We start from the raw sequence: 13,815 nt of genomic DNA, 5'->3' as shown, positions 1-13,815 counted from the left end.
AAAAGAAAGAAAAAAAAAAAGAAAACAATAGAAGAACAACCAGGGGAAACACCATCCCTGACCTCAAGCTTTGCTACAGAGCAATAGTGATAAAAACCGCATGGTATTGGTACAGAGACAGTCACGTTGATCAATGGAATAGAGTTGAAGACCCAGAAATAAAACCATACACGTACGGATAATTGACCTTTGACGAAGAAGCCAAAAATATACAATGGGAAAAAGAAAGCATCTTCAATAAATGGTGCTGGTCTAACTGGCTGTATGTAGAAAAATTAAAATATACCCATATTTGTCACCACGCACAAAGCTCAAGTCCAAGTGGATCAAGGACCTCAATATAAAAGCAGATACACTCACTCTAATAGAAGCAAAAGTAGGAAACTGAACTCATTGGCACAGGGAAATTTTCCTAAACAGAATTTCAATGGCTCAGGTTATAAGATAAAGCATTGATAAATGGGACCCCATGAAACTGAAAAGCTTCTGTAAGGGAAAGGACATAGTCAATAAGACAAATTGGCAACCTACAGATTGGGGGAAAACAAATCTTCACTAACCCTATATCCTTTAGAGGGCTAATATCCAAAATATATAAAGAACTTAAAAAGCTAACCACCAAAAAACCCAAACAACCCAATTAAAAAAAAAATGGGGTATAGAAGTAAACTGAGAATTCAGAATAGAGGAATCTCGAATAACTGAAAAGCACCTAAATAAATGTTCAAAGTCCTCAGTGATCAGGGAAATGCAAATCAAAACGACCCTGAGATTATAGCTTACTCCAATCAGAATGGATAAGATCAAAACCTCAGGTAACAATACATGTTGGCAAAGATGTGGAGAAAGAGGAACACTCCTTTTCTGGTGGGACTGCAAACTGGTACAACAACTCTGGAAATCAATCTGGAGTTTACTCATAAAACTGGAAATAGATCTACCTGAAGAGCCAGCAATACCACTCTTGGGAATATACCCCCAAAATGCTCCATTATGCCACAGGGGACCGTGTTCTACTCTGTTAATAGCAGCCTTGTTTGTGATAGCCAGAAACTGGAAACAACCCAGATGTCCCACAACAGAAGAATGGATACAGTAAATGTGGTTCATTTACACAATGGAATACTACTCAGCTGTTAAGAACTACAAAGAGATCATACACCTACATATTAAATGTTAATAGCAGAACTTATACAAGGTAATAAAGAAATGATGGCTCTTGGGTTTAGCATTTTGCAAAGGAGTTTTCTACACACAAGCCCCTGCCCCAAATGTTTATTATGGAGGCAGATGCAGCCACCACATGTGCACCCTTTGCTAAAATGCTTGTTCCTCCCCTTTTTGAGAGATGACCCTGCCCTTACCATGTCTGGAGTTTTGAGCTTGCCTGAGCTCCCTCACAGCACCCAGCAGACACACTCAGATCCTATCACCCAGGACAATTCACGCTTGCTCAGTTATAGAGAGAAACAACAGGCTTGGTAGCAGGAAGAGCCTCCTCATCTTCTGACTGGCAGGTCCGTGTTGAGGTTCTGATTGGCTAGTGAGTCTTGAGTGACATGAGCATCACCCTTAGGGTTCACAGGTACTGAAAAGAAACTAGCCAGTGGTTCTAGCCTGGGACCAGTTCTTTTCCAGATTGGCAGATTTGCATTTCAGTGGCACTAGTGCTTTCCTCCAGTACTCTACTTCTGTGCCCCCCACCAAGCCTGACCCACAACTCCAGATCCCTGCTGTGCAGCTGCCTGTTTCTTCCCATCTTGGGCAGTGACCATGTGCTGAGCACTTTGCTAATTTGGACTTTGCCTGAGCCCCAGTCACAGCACTCAGTAGGCACTCACTGTTCTTTGCCTGGAATCAGGCTGGATAGCTTCCATGTCCATCATTCAACTTACAGTGGAGTTACTAATCTGTCCCACAAGTGGACCGGTGCACAGAATATTATCAACTAAAGAGAGATTTTCAGAAACAAGATTTTGTTTAGTGGCTTCAGGCTGGGTTCAGGTAAACAGCAAATACTTTTTACCTGATAATTATGAGACAACCCTCAGAGCAAAGAAGGAAACACATGGCAAACACTGTGGAGCACAATTGTTAACCAGCACATCTTCTTCAATGGGTCTGTAAAACAAACAACAACAAACGCACAGCTATAATAGTAAAGGTTCTCCAGGTGAACAAAAATGATAGAATGAGTCTCTCTGAATTATGTAGAAAATGTATTTATTAGAATGACTCACAGGCGGTGGTTCCACGAATCCAAAACTGCCTATCTACCAATGGAAAGTAAAAGATTCCAATAGTTGTTCAAGCCATGAGACTAGATGTCTTAGCTGGTCTTCAGTATATACCTGAATTGCAAAGAGACAAGCTCTAATGTCAGCAAAATAAAATAAAATAAAATAAAATAAAATAGAATAAATAAATTGAACTTGCTAGCCAGAGGTAGGGCAACCAGAAAAAGTGAAAGATCTGCCATCTTCAATTTCCTTTATATAAATAGGCTGCCATCAGAAGCTGTGGCATAGATTAAAGGTAGATCTTAGCACCTCAAGAGATCCAGATTAAGATTTTTCACAGGTCAAAAATATAATTTAAAAAAAATCCCCCATAGTACCCAATTCTTTGGGTTTTAGTTAATTCCAAAAGTAGTCAGTTTGACTACTACCAAGAACAGCTAGCACAGCATGCAAAACAGAACAGATGAGAAAGATTTTCTCCCTGTGGAAGGTAAGGAGAGCATAAAAGCCATTTCCAAAGCAATGATTTTCTTCAACAAAGGAAACATTGAGATGTTTTTCTTCTTTTTTCTCTTTTTTTATTGATTTAAGTTTTATTGCATTATCATGAGAAAAAATACATGATTTCAATTTATCTGAATTTGTTAACATTTAAAAACACATTTTAAGCATTACATCACATTCTTGTTTCCCTTTTATACCCCCTTCACTATATGCAATACCTTTCGTTCGTTTTTTTAAAATTTGTCACATTCTTTGAAATTTAGAAAATATTGTAACAAAAAAAAGAGTATTATAAAAATTGTTTGATATAAAACAACAATCAATTGAACAGTCTTTTGTAGATGCATGTCTACAGCAATACTGAAAATACATACATTTGTCTCAATATAAATTTGAAATAACTCCAAATATACTAACCATATATTTAAAGAAAAATACATTACTACTAGTATTTTTTTAAATGAACATGAATAGATAAAGTCTATATTTTGTTTTTAGTAGAGGTTAAAATCTTGGATCTTACTTGGCCCAAATAAGAACAATTTTTAGACATTGGAGTTCATTGTAATAAGGCTGTACTTACTTCAGTGACCCTCACATCACCAAAGGATTTTACCTCCATTGTAGCTAAGCTGAGAGTTGACAGTTCTGCTGTACCAAGGAAGGAATTGTAGGCAGGATTTTTGGATACAGATTTCCTGCTATGGTCAAAGCTATTTGACTAGAGTGATTGTCATCATTCTCAGCACAGAGAACAGGTTACATTCATTTAAGAAATGGTGTGTGTATTAAGATGGTCTATCCATGAAGCCATTCACCAACTGTTTCAATGAACAATGGTTCTGCTTGGAGGGTGGCACAGACATTAGGTGAGGGTAAGAATCTAGTTCATTGGCTGTGATGATTTGAAAAGCATTCATCTCAGAAAAAGAGTAACTTATAAAGTCCTCTTCTTCAAACTTGATACAATAGTTACAAACATCAAACAAAGCATTCAGCCTCACTCTGTTGTTTTCTTACAAGCCACTTCCAGGGTTAATTGCCTATGTTTCTTTTAGCTGTATAAACTTTTGAAATATGTAAGTTGTTCTCAAAACCATAGTATAGTGTAAAAACATCAAATAAACAATCCTACTAATAGAGAGGCTGGGATAGGAGAAGCCTGATTGCAAGACCATTATGTGGAACCCAGTGAGACACTGTCATGAACAAGCAAGCAGAAAGTGAATATGGACTGTACAATATTGGACCTATTTCTCCAGTTACCAAATTACAGAGAACACAACATGACAGCCAACAAATTTCGAATCCTCATATTTTTGAAGTACAATCGATTAGGATATGTTGGTAATATTAACTTCCATATTAAGAGATATTAAGAAAAAGTAATTGTTACTTCCTGTTATTTTTGTTTTTAGAGGTGGAATTAGGTTTGTGAGGGTTTGTTGAAAGATTACTTTCTTGCTTCTTCTAGAGTATAGTTTTGCTCCTTTTACTGGTGTTTTCCATCTATTATCCTTTGTAGGGTTGGATTAGTGGAAAGATATCGTATAAATTTTGTTTTCTCATGGAATATCTTGTTTTCTCCATTTACAGTAATTGAGAGATTTGCTGGGTATAGAGTAGCCTGGGCTGACATTTGCGTTCTCTTAGGGTTTGTATGACATCTGCCCAAGACCTTCTAGCTTTCATAGTCTCTGGTGAGAAGTCCAGTGTAATTGTGATAGGCCTGCCTTTATATGTTATTTGACCATTTTCCCTTATTGCTTTTAAAATTCTTTCTTTGTTTAATGCATTTGGTGTTTTTATTATTATGTGATGGGAGGAATTTCTTTGCTGGTCCAGTTTATTTGGAGTTCTGTAGACTTCTTGTGTGTTCATGGCATCTCTTTCTTTAGTTTAGGGAAATGTTCTTCTATAATTTTGTTGAAAATATTTATTGGCTTTTTACGGTGGGAATCTTCACTGTCTTCTATACCTAATGTCCTTAGGTTTGGTCTTCTCAATGTGTCCTGGATTTCATGGATGTTTTTGGTTAGGAACTTTTTGCTTTTTGCATTTTCTTTGACTGTTGTCAAAGAAAAATTTCTATAGTGTCTTCTGCCCCTGAGATCTCTCTTCTATCTCTTGTATTGTTAGTGATGCTTATATCTATGACTTCTGATCTCTTTCCTAGGTTTTCTTCAGGGATGTCTCCCATTGTGATTTATTTATTGTTTCTATTTCCATTTTTAGATCCTGGATGGTTTATTTTATTACCTTCACCTGTTTGATTGTGTTTTCCTGTAGTTCTTTAAGGGATTTTTTTTTTTTTTTGTTTCCTCTTTAAGCGCTTGTAAGCTGTTTACCTGTGTTCTCCTGTACTTCTTTTTTTTTAAAATTATTTACTTATTTATTTTGGTTTTTCGAGACAGGGTTTCTCTGTGTAGCCCTGGCTGTCCTGGAACTCACTCTGTAGACCAGGCTGGCCTCGAACTCAGAAATCCACCTGCCTCTGCCTCCCAAGTGCTGGGATTAAAGGCGTGCGCCACCACCACCCGGCTTCTCCTGTACTTCTTTGAGGGAGTTATTTATATCCTTCTTAGAGTCCTGTATCTTCATCGTGAGAAGTGATTTGAGATCTGAATCTTGCTTTTTTGGTGGGATGGTGTGTCCAGGAGTTGCTATGGTGGTAGAATTGGGTCCTGATGATGCCAAGTGAGCTTGCTTTCAGTTGCTTCTGTTCTTATGCTTGCCTCCCACCATCTGGTTATCTCTAGTGCTACCTGCCCTGGCTAAATCTGCCTGGTGCCTGTCCTACCTGTGACCCTGGTTGTATCAGAACTCCTCAAAGTCAAGCTGTTTCTGTGATCCTGTGATTTTGGGATCCTATGGTCCTGGGTCCATTAGAGCACCAGGAGTGGAGCTTCCTCTGATTGTTGTGGGACTGGCTGCAAAATTTGCACCCAAGGTTTGCTCAGAGCACCAGCCCAGACAGACTGGAAGAAACCAGTGCCACTGGGCTGGTGGAGTTCCTTCCTGCTTGGGTCCTGCTGGAACTAGTTACTCCTGGTGTTGGGACAGATGTTATGTCTTCCTCACCTCTGATCCTCTGATCCTAGGCTTGTTAGAGCGTCTAGGAGTGGAGCTTCCTATGTGTGTTGTGTGGAATTTGTGCCCAAGGTCTGCTCAGCCCACTAGCCCAGACAGACTGGAAGGAACCAGTGCCACTGGTTCACAAAAGAGCACACATAGTATGTACTCACTGATAAATGGATATTAGTCCAGAAGTTCGGAATACCCAAGATAAAATTCACAATCCACATGAAGCACAAGAAGAAGGAAGACCATAGTGTGGATACTTTGGCCCTCAGAAGAGGGAACAAAATACCCATGGGAGGAGATACAAAGACAAAGTGTGGAACAGAGACTGAAGGAAAGGCCATCCAGAGACATCCTTCCCCACCTGGGGATCCATCCATATACAGTCACCAAACACAGACACTATTGTGGATGCCAAGAAGTGCATGCTGATAGGAGCTTGATATAGCTGTCTCCTGAGAGGCTCTGCGAGGGTCTGACAAATACAGAGGTGCATGCTCAAAGCCAACCATTGAACTGATCATGTGGTCCCCAATGAAGGAGTTAGAGAAAGGACTGAAGGAGCTGAAGATGTTTGCAACAACAAAAGAAGAACAACAATTTCAACCAACCAGCGCTCCCAGGGTCTAAACTACCACCAACCAAGGAGTATACATGGATGGACCCATGGCTCCAGCTGTATATGCAGCAGAGGATGGCGTTGTAGGGCATTAATGGGTGAAGAGTCCCTTGGTTCCGTGAAGGTTTGATACCCCAGTGGTAGTGGAATGTGAGGGTGGGGAGGTGGGAGTGGGTGGGTGGGTGGGTGGTGTCACACTCTCTCATAGATAGAGTCAGGAGGAGGTGGGATGGGACGGGGGAAATTCTGGGGGGGAATTCGGGGAAGGCAATAACATTTGAAATGTAAATTTCAAATGGTAGGCTCTAGATAGAGACCCCCAGGCCAGTTAACACTACTAGAGATAACCAGATGGGAACAGGCAAGCACAAGAACATATGTAACAGAAGCCAATAAACTGTGGCACCATCACCCAGTGCTCCCACCACAGCAAGCCCTGGATATCCAAACACACCTGCAAAGCATGATTCTGACCTAAAATGCTATCTCATGAAGAAAATAGAGACCTTTAAGGAGAACATAAATAACTCACTTAAAGAAATACAGGAAAACACAACCAAGTAGGTGAAGGAATTGAACAAAGGGGTCCACGACCTAAATATGGAAGTAGAAACAACAAAGAAATCACAAATGGAGGCAACCCTGGAAATGGAAAACCTGGGAAAGAGGTCAGGAGCTTCAGATGCATGCATGTATCACTGGCACAGGGGGAACTTCCTAAAGAGAACTCCAATGGCTCAGGCTCTAAGATCAACAATGGACACATGAGACCTCCTGAAACTGAAAAGATTCTTTAAGGTAAAAGACACTGTCAACAGGACAAATCATCAACACACAGATTGGAAAAAAATCTTCACTAACCCCACATCCGATAGAGGGCTGATATCCAAAATATATAAAGAACTCAAAAAAACTAACCTCCAAAAAACCAAGCAACCCAATTTAAAAATGGGGTACACAGCTAAAGAGAGAATTCACAACAAATGAATCACGAATGTCCAGAAGCACTGAAAGAAATGTTCAAAGTCCTTATTCATCAGGGAAATGGAAATCAAAACGACCCTGAGATCCATCTTACACCAATCAGTAAGGATAAAATCAAACCTCTGGTGACAGCATATGTTGTCAAGGATATGGAGAAAGAGGAACACTCTTCCATTGTTGGTGGGATTGCAAGGGAGTAGGACCACTCTGGGAATCAATCTGGAGGTTCCTCAGAAAATTGGAAATTGATTTACCTGAAAACCCAGCTATACCACTCATAGACATATACCCAAAAGATGCTCCACCGTACCACAAGGAAATGTACTCCATCATGTTCATAGCAATGTTATTTATAATAGCCAGAAGCTGGAAAAAACCAAGATGTCCCTCACCCAAAGAATAGATACAGAAAATGTGATTCATTTACACTATGGAATACTCTTCAGCTATTAAGAATGAGGACATTGTGAGTTTTGCAAGAAAATAGATGGAACTAGAAAATATCACCCTGAGTGAGGTAACCTAGACCCAAAAGGACATTTATGGTATGTATTCACTAATAAGTGGATATTAGCTAAAAGTAGAGAATACCTAAGATATGAGCTACAGAACTTAAGCAATTTTACAAGCAAAAAGTCTCAAGTGAGAATGCTTGAATCTCACTTAGAAGTGGGAAAAATAATCGTGGAAGTAGTGGGGTGGATCTGGATGGAAAGGGTACATGGACAAGAAAAAGGAAAACAGGATGAGGTATGGGGGTAGGAGGAGACAGGAGAGAAGTCCAAAGGACCAGTAAAATGAATGGAAAGGTTGGAGGTGAGAGGTGAGGGACCATCTAGAAAGTACCAGAGAAGTTAAAGACTCAGGACTCAAGGAGAGTGACATTAGATGAAATGCCCAACAGTGGGGAGAGTCCACCTCCAGTATATAGACAGGGCCTCAAGTGGAGGAATAGGGTTATCAACCAACAGGCAAAATTTCTGACCCAGAATTGTTACTGTCTAAAAGAACTGCAGGAATAAAAATGGAGAAGAGATTGAGGGAAAGACAGTCCAGTGACTGGTTCAACTTGGCATCCATCTCCTGGAGAGCCACTAATGCCTGACACTATTACTGATGCTATGGTGTGCTTAGAGACAGGAGCTTAGCATGGCAGTCCTCTGAGAGGCCCAACCAGCAGCTGACTGAGACAGATGCAGATACTTACACTCAACCATTGGACCCCTATGGTTGAATTAGAGGAAGGCTGGAAGAAGCTGAGGAGGAGGGCAACCCCATAGAAAGACCAGCAGTCTCAACTAACCTGGACCCCTGGAAGCTCCCAGACAGAGCCACCAATCAGGTGGCTCATGAGCTGGTCTGAGGCTCCCTGAACCATATATATCAGAGGACTATCTGGTCTGGCCTCAGTGGGAGAAGAGGGGCCTAATCCTCTAGAGACTTAAGGCCCCAGGGAGGGGGAAAGCCTGGTGGTAGTGGGGAACATCCTCTTGAAGACAGGGCAGAGAAGAAATGAGATAAGGAACTGTGGGAAGACTGGGAGGCGGGGACAATGGCTGGTCTGTTAATAAATAATAATAATAATAATAATAATAATTTAAAAAAAAAACAGAGGAAAAAAATTCCTAAAAATGTATAACAGGATTGTAGATTCCCAACCTGTATGTCATGAGAAAACTCAGAATTCTCAATAGGAATATAAAGAAATGATACACACACAGGGACAATGTGACTTCTGACCTTACTACAAAGATACAATAATCAAGAATATGTATAATGTTTGTGAAAAACTGTAAGAATGTAGAGAAAGGGCAAAAAACATAAGCCTAAAAACATATTCAAGTTTTCATCTAAGTACCTAAAGAATATACATGAGGAAAAATGTGAACTTGACCAATGTTACCTGTGATTGTATGAGTATACGCATTAAATAAACAGACATCAACATTCTTATAAAAACAACTCAATTAGTTCCATAAACTGTTATACTTTTGCCCCATGCTCTAGAGCTGTCTCTGTAAATGGAAGTTATCAGAAAGGTGGGCTATGACTCTGCAGCTCCTCATGACACCTTGTGGTTTCATGCAAACCCAGCCCCACTGAAACCCACACACAAAACAATGTTAAAGACCATTTTAATGTCTGTTTCCTACTACATGGATGATGTCACAAGGTGTGCAATCTGTCTTATCCACCTACCCATCACCATGCACACCTGAGAAATTCTGCAACTTAGAAACTCCTTTTGTACCCTGGAATTGAATTTCCATGAGTCATGTCATTGTGGCTGGTTCTAATCAAATATTGATGAAGGATCATCCCTATCACCTCTTCCTATCAATTTCTAAACTACTTATAAAACTTGTCACACAAAAGTGAATGTGGAATGCAAGGGTCAGTACTTACAGAAACCAGACCTCCAGTTTCCCAGTCTGTCTCCCACTGTATGTACAGCAAACTCCTGCCTTGGTGTACACACTGGACAGTGATATTATAAGCGCCACAGCTTTACACTGTCAGTGCTCTTAAGCCTCCCGTTCCCAGGACATCCTCACGCAGGAAGGGGCACAGGCCAAGGGCCTCTGCTCAGATCACCCCATTGACCAACAGAAGCACAGTCTGACTCATAGTTCATCTCAGTCAGGGCAAATCAAACTCTGAGAGCTCAGCAGGCATGCTTCTCCTGGCCTGGGGACAGTGGCCCCCACAATAACCATGACACAGCTTATGGTCTTCCTCACAGCTTGCTGCAGATGTATCTGAGGAGAATCCTGTAAAGAATACGCAAGCTACCTTCCACTGGTAATCCTGATTGCTAAACCAATGTCTCTTATTAGCTTGGAAAACCCAGCTGGGCCCCTGACAGTAGCAGCTCCTCTTTGGGGGATCAGAGAACAAATGACTCCAACAGCTGAACACTTCCTAGCTCTGCCATTCAGCTGTAGGTGCAGACAGAGCCCTAATCTGGGAAGATTGCTTTTAATAGATTTTTCTAGACACCCAAAGCACTTATTTTCCTCTTCCGAGACACTAGAGTTCTTTGCATATTCCATTACACATATAATGTCCAGTGCAGCCTTCTCTACTTCATAGTTGGGAAGTCCTACAGAAGATCTTCAGTCAAATTCAAACAGTAACAACAATTAAAGCAAAACATGATCATAAATTTTAAAGCCAGAAGCAGTTACTGGGAAGTGAATGAAAATAAATAAATATAAAAGAAAGGACATGACTGCTTAGGAAAGCCAGAACCAGGAACATTTGGGAGAGTCCAGAGGGGACACATGTGGAGAGAGGAAGGAGGGAAGGAGCAAGAGCCAGACCAAGAGATCAGGATGGTAAATGGTAGATGGAAAAGAGCTGGTAACCAACATGGTTGGATTACATGAGGAATGACAGCTGGGGGAAGGGCAGCCCTAGCCCTGGGCTACAGGGCAAGGTATGCAAACCTTGACCTGTATCAGCTATGGACTGAGGTGTGCTCAGAGAACCTGAAGGTTTGCTTTGATTTGATAAATAGGCTCTTCAGCCATTTGTCCCAGGGTTTCAGAGTTAATAGTAGGAGGAAGAAAAAGGATGAGATGATTTAGTTATACTCCCAAAGGTTTGGAGGTTCAATATATTTCAGGGACTAAATGTATGTTCTAGAGCCTTTAAGTATTGCTCATACTGTGTATTTTTAGACAGAACAAATAATATTAATGTTAGGCACAGCCACACCAGTTTGTCTAGATCTTGTGTTGCTTGAATCAGAGTAAATACAGAAATTTGGTTTCTAGACATAAGTTCAGTTCCTCATCCAGATTCATGATTGCCCAGCTCTGGGAACCTCCTAAATGGACATTTTGGAATTTTACTGATTGTCTAAAATTGATTACCTGACTACTGATGGCTCTTGTCAACTACTGTCAAGGCAGAAAAGCCCTCACCTTCCTTCTTCCCCTCCTTTTCTGTGTGTGATCACACCAGACTCAAAGTTGGTCAGAGAACTCAATGCTTACACAGGTCCCTCTTTATCTGTAAACCCCTCACCCCAATCCAGGGAGGTTGGAGGACACTCAATTCACTGGTCTCCATCTCTTCTCATTCACTGGTCTCCATCTCTTCTCACTGATCAGTCAGAGCCCTGCCTGAAAGGAGCAGCAGGACAGTCTTCCAAGCACAGGGCAGCACAGGCACATTAGGTGTTCATAGCAAGTCTTAACTTTCCACATAGCATAAGGAAAGGCTGAGCTATAGGAGATGTTGCTCAAAGCAGACACAAATATGAAATCTCTTTAGAAAAAGAAATTAAATTTTTTTTTCCTCTGTGTAGCCCTGGTTGTCCTGGAACTCACTCTGTAGACCAGGCAGGCCTCAAACTCAAAAATTCACCTACCTCTGCCTCCCAAGTGCAGGATTAAAGATATGCACCACCACTGCCAGGCCAAGAAATGAAATTCTTAATGAATGGGAAACATTTGAGGATAAAAACAAGAGATCAAAACAGCAATACAGAAAGAAAATGAAATTTAAAAAGTAACATCAACAATTGAATTTGTAAAAAGATCAATATAATTGAAAGAACACATAGGTATAATCACATTAAAAACGAGCACACCCTTCTCTGATAGAGGGAATGGCATTAACGAGACAGTGTTTGACCTTGTCCCTATGTGCAGTGTTAGCTGCTGAGAACTCTAACCTGATGCACAGGCAATGGCAGGTGTATGAACTCCCTGAGCTGACTTACCTGTACCAATGAGGACTGCACATGTCTATATAGGTCTCTGTAGAGAAATTCAATACTTTCCTTCCAGCTAACCTAGTCAACTTGGACACCCACCAACAGGGTCTGTTTTTATTCACATGTGTATTAATCAGGGTTCTCTAGAATCACAGAACTTATGGAATGTCTCTATATAATAGAGGAGATTAAAAGAACGATTTAAAGTCTGCACTTCAACTAACACAACAGTGAGCAACTGTGAATGGGAAGTCTGAGAATGAGAATCTAGAGGTTGCTCATTCCTGGGAGGATAGGTGTGTCAGCTGGTCTTCAGTATAAGCTGGAATACTGAAGAAGTAGTATCCAACAGGTGTGCTAGCAAGTAAGTGAAATGAAAAGAACAAACAGGGAGAAGAGGAGGAAGAAGAGGAAGAGAAGAAAGAGGCCTTCCTTCTTCTATAGTCTCATGCAGGTCTTCAGCAGTAGGTGTGGCCCAGATTATAGGTGTGTACCACCCTGGTTGGCCTTGAACACAGAGCTCTTCTCCCTCTTTCTGCTAGGATTAGAGGTGTGTATTACCTTGTCTGGGTCTAAGCTTTGTATGGTCCCTAGGCCTCAAGATCTGGATAAAAAGCTTGTGTCCTCCCACGTCAACATATGAGTCAGAAGCCTGTGTCTTCCAGCCTTAAGATCTGGATCACAGGTGTGCCCCAATTTCTGGATTGCAGTTCATTGCCGATATAGTCAAGCTGACTACCAGGAATAGCCATAACATGCACAAATACATGCTGGAAAACTACAAAGTCATTCACCCTGTCTGAATTAGGTCCTTCTTCATAATGGTGATGCCTGCAGCTGGCTCCTTTGAACATCAGTCTGCGTTCTAGATATTGCCCATCCTGTTTCATCTCACAGTATACACAGTAAACTGTTCCTCCTGTTCTGGTCTGAAGGCAGAAGGCATGCTCCACAGGCAAAACCCTTAACCAGATATTGAAACAAACAGTTCATCACATGACTCAAATGAGGAATTTTAAAACACTGCTGTGGTACATTCCTTTATCTCAATAATTTAGTAATTTTCATTAATAGGAGAACAAGGTCATTGCCTGGGGAGCATGAGACCTGGATCAAAGATACCTGAGCCAACATAGCTTGTCTTAGACATACTTCTATAACAGGGAAGTAGATGCAGCTATCCTAGAATTAATATATCTTCCCCAGGAGAAATCGCTCCACAAATGATTTCGGAAAAATCTCTTTAATGACTGCATATATTCAGCTCTGGCTAATGCTCAGAGAAGACGCAGCCAAGAAGAGATTTTACATTCCACATATGCTGTCTCCCTTAAGTCTCTCTTAGGTTCAGGAAATTTAAATATGGACTGGAGACTGCACGTCCCACAGATGAGAGATATAACCAGAGTTATTTCTTAAGTACACCAGTGCCATGAAACACCAGGCCATGCTTCGGTGATGGGGCCCTGAGTTCCAGGTGCCAGAAGATGGGAAGGTTGGAAAACTAGAAGGTAGAAAGTATCACAGCTGAGGTAGGAATGTCTTGGACAACATCTGTCTTATGCCACACAGGCTTCTGAAGAATAGCACCATGTATACTTCTTACAGAGGGAAATGGAACAAAATGGGAGGCCTCTGTGAACTCAGCACAAACTACCATA

General features: G+C 41.0%; 1 protein-coding gene and 1 pseudogene across 4 annotated transcripts in view; both read right to left on the bottom strand.

Annotated features, from left to right (window-relative positions):
* Positions 1 to 13,815, bottom strand: part of LOC116091117 (zinc finger protein 431-like) — a 51,636-nt gene that overhangs the window by 5,339 nt on the left and 32,482 nt on the right. For 2 of the 4 annotated variants that reach the window (XM_031372185.1, XM_031372184.1), the window contains exons 2-3: positions 2,241 to 2,351; positions 2,027 to 2,121 (exon numbers count right to left, since the gene is read on the bottom strand). The exons of 1 other annotated variant lie outside the window; for it this stretch is intronic. The gene's annotated coding sequence lies outside the window, so the exon portion shown is untranslated. The remainder of the gene's footprint in view (positions 1 to 2,026; positions 2,122 to 2,240; positions 2,352 to 13,815) is intronic. One more of the 4 variants, XM_031372186.1, reaches the window with a different exon arrangement.
* The window catches only part of LOC116091121, an 84,229-nt pseudogene that overhangs the window by 68,953 nt on the left and 1,461 nt on the right, over positions 1 to 13,815 (bottom strand).

This window comes from Mastomys coucha, unplaced genomic scaffold (assembly GCF_008632895.1).
Source record: "Mastomys coucha isolate ucsf_1 unplaced genomic scaffold, UCSF_Mcou_1 pScaffold15, whole genome shotgun sequence".
Lineage (NCBI taxonomy): Eukaryota > Metazoa > Chordata > Mammalia > Rodentia > Muridae > Mastomys > Mastomys coucha.
The sequence above is the reverse complement of the archived record's forward strand: the minus strand, read 5'-3'. Positions and strand labels throughout refer to the sequence as shown.